Source organism: Coenobita brevimanus, chromosome 70, assembly GCF_032717465.1.
Source record: "Coenobita brevimanus isolate Jiangsu-jjx chromosome 70, ASM3271746v2, whole genome shotgun sequence".
In the NCBI taxonomy this organism is placed as follows: Eukaryota; Metazoa; Arthropoda; class Malacostraca; order Decapoda; family Coenobitidae; genus Coenobita; species Coenobita brevimanus.
In genome coordinates, this window is record NC_137023.1 from 37,169,545 (window position 1) to 37,172,200 (window position 2,656).

Consider the following 2,656-nt stretch of genomic DNA (forward strand, 5'->3'; position numbering starts at 1 on the left):
ACCTATTTTTTCAGTTCGTGAAAATGTCTAACAATGTATTACTTTTGCAAAGAATTTTCAAGTCAGTCTGCCTCTCATGCTCAGACCTTTCATCGCGCGGCATAATATGCTTACAACCTTATAATTTACATAACGTTGGATTTCATTTGTCTTCGGCAGAGTAGCAGCATGGCGAGGGTGACGCATTCACACTGCAACGAGAGCCAAAGGGCTGGGTGTAGCCTGACGGTGTGTCCCAGGATGGTAGAGTAGGGGACGAGAGGGTGGGGATATTTCAGAAAAGTGCACTGTTATTCAAGAGATGCTGAGGTGGTAAGGCTTCAGTTTATTGGCTGTATTATTTCTTATTGTTAAACTGAGTCCACAAGGGTCTAGGAAAGCCCTCAAATTTCGGCGATAATTTTTGGGATACCTTCTATTATTAGATACGATAGCCTGCGTCCCACAAAACAGTGCAATCAGGGACGATGCAAAGGACCCAGACACCCTCCATTTTCATCAGGTTAAGAAATTGTCGTCAAAAACCGAGGGCTTGCCTACACATCACGATTTAGGGATTAAGCATACGACATTAAGGGCAGTATTCTGGTGGTCTTAGCACTTCTTCCTTACCGATTTATTTCTGCATATTGTCTGGTTAACCCCTTCAGTTCGATGACGTATTTTATATTTTATCCTTGTTGGTGTCGAACGATTTTATTCAGCATGGGAAGATGGTACACAGGGTATAAGAATTAATAACTCCTCCATTTCGAAAAGTCTTAGATGAGTAAAATCATTATTTAGCCAGAATAAAACAGAAAAAGACGTTACCGTTAATTTTTCTGCATATATATTACTCAGTCTACGTTGATATAAAAAACAAGCAAGAGAATATAGAAAATTGATCGACGGGAAAAAGATGCATGAAAAACTCCTGAGATCACGAGGATACGACCCCGTGGGATGGATATTAGTGTCTTAGTAACTCATTTTGTACTGGAAATGTAGGTATGATAAATATAAAATTACATTAAGTCTTTGTATTTTTTTTTTCAGTCAGTGTAAATGCAATTATTATCCCAGCTGCGTGATTAGTTACTGTATATGCATCAGGGCGTATAATTGACCGTTTCATCTGCTTAGCTTAGAGGCTTTGGCATTTTGGTCAGTTGGATCTGTTTTTAATACTCTGTTTCATCATCGTCATCAGCATCATCATCATCATCTACTACTAATCCCCTGCTGAACAAAGACGTCGTCCAACTTTCTCTGCTTGGTTGCATAATAATAATGCTTTCCTTTCCGTCCCCCAGCCAGGCGTCCCAGTGGTTCAGTACAGGTCGGGGTGGAAACAGCAATCACGCACCCACACTCGTGCCCTCCAGGTAAGATTTCTAGAACCAGGTGTTCAGAGTCAGGTGTTGCATTTGTTAACCTCCTCTGCTCCATTACGTCATCTTTAATTCATTCCTGCTTCCAGACGATTTTGTGTAGCTCAGATGAACATCCTATACCTCTTTTACACCAACTTGGCCTAGATTTTCGCTCTTTAGCAACATATTTCACGTAGCTCAGTGCGAGAATATAGCAGTAATATGGTTCTGCATCCTTTCTGTAGCACTTCTTTGCGACTAGCATGACAGTCTAATGCTACTTTCTTTATAACTAAATATTCTGGTGGACAGGTGGCAGTTTTAGAACAGATCGAAGATGGAGTTGACACTGGTATCTAAGACGCCCAGTTCAAAAAGTTTCTCCCGAGCCGAGTAAAATCGTCAGGAACTAGCAGTGGTAAAGTATAAATTAATGATGTTCTGTGAGTGAAGTGGTTAGGTATTGGCCAAGCACAGGTGTGGACAGAAAATGCGTTCCACAGTCACCTCGCCGCACATGACCTACTGCAGCTGTCAGTGAATTTCTATCATTAACTCCATCAGGAAGAGGAGGCAATTTCTATGTTATTCTTGCTTCTGTCAGATGGTGATATTCAGTTTACAAGAACACCCTGATAGTGAGGCGGCTGATGGAGGTTGTCTAGTAACTACAATTTGTAAAGTCTCTCCCGGGCTGAATTTCATCGAATGAACATAGGTAGAACACAAACAAACAAATAAGTAACCAACCAAATAAATAAATAAGTAAATAAATAATGTCATAGAACTGCAGAGGCTAAAACCATCTTCATTAGGTGATTTGGTTGAGGATAATTTCTTAGGTTTATCGCTGTACGTTCTCTCTCTCTTATATTTACATTGATTAAAAGTAGTTTGTGGTGTGCTGATTAATATACAAGTATGTGTGGCTTATGAAAGTTTTGTGTTCCAGGCGGACCATCACAATCCCTCAACTTCTCTCCAGACGTTGCCTTCACGTAATTTAAGAGACAACTAGGAATAAGAAACACGTGCTCAAAGTACAGCAGGCCTAGTACGCACAGATTAACTAGACTAATAATTATTGTGTTGAAGATGGCAGAGTGAAGATTTTTTTTTTCTTTTTTTTTTTATGTTAGTGCTTGTCGACTATGCAGGTTCATTAAGGCAGACAGTAAATTTAGTCAGGGCTTTAAGACTGAAGTTAAATGTGGAATGAACCAACTTGGGATAATAGCCAGGAGGTGAATTGATCAAAGCATAGGAGAGAGAGGACAACCATCTTTACACTTCCCGGGGGA

At 40.2% G+C, this 2,656-nt stretch overlaps 1 long non-coding RNA gene across 1 annotated transcript; it reads left to right on the plus strand.

The window, feature by feature from the left end:
• The first annotated feature begins 249 nt into the window (after nucleotides 1–249).
• On the plus strand, nucleotides 250–2,427 carry LOC145406383 (uncharacterized). The gene is made up of 3 exons (XR_013898523.1): nucleotides 250–312; nucleotides 1,296–1,367; nucleotides 2,308–2,427. It is a non-coding gene; the product is annotated as an uncharacterized LOC145406383 (long non-coding RNA).
• The last annotated feature ends 229 nt before the right edge of the window (nucleotides 2,428–2,656 follow it).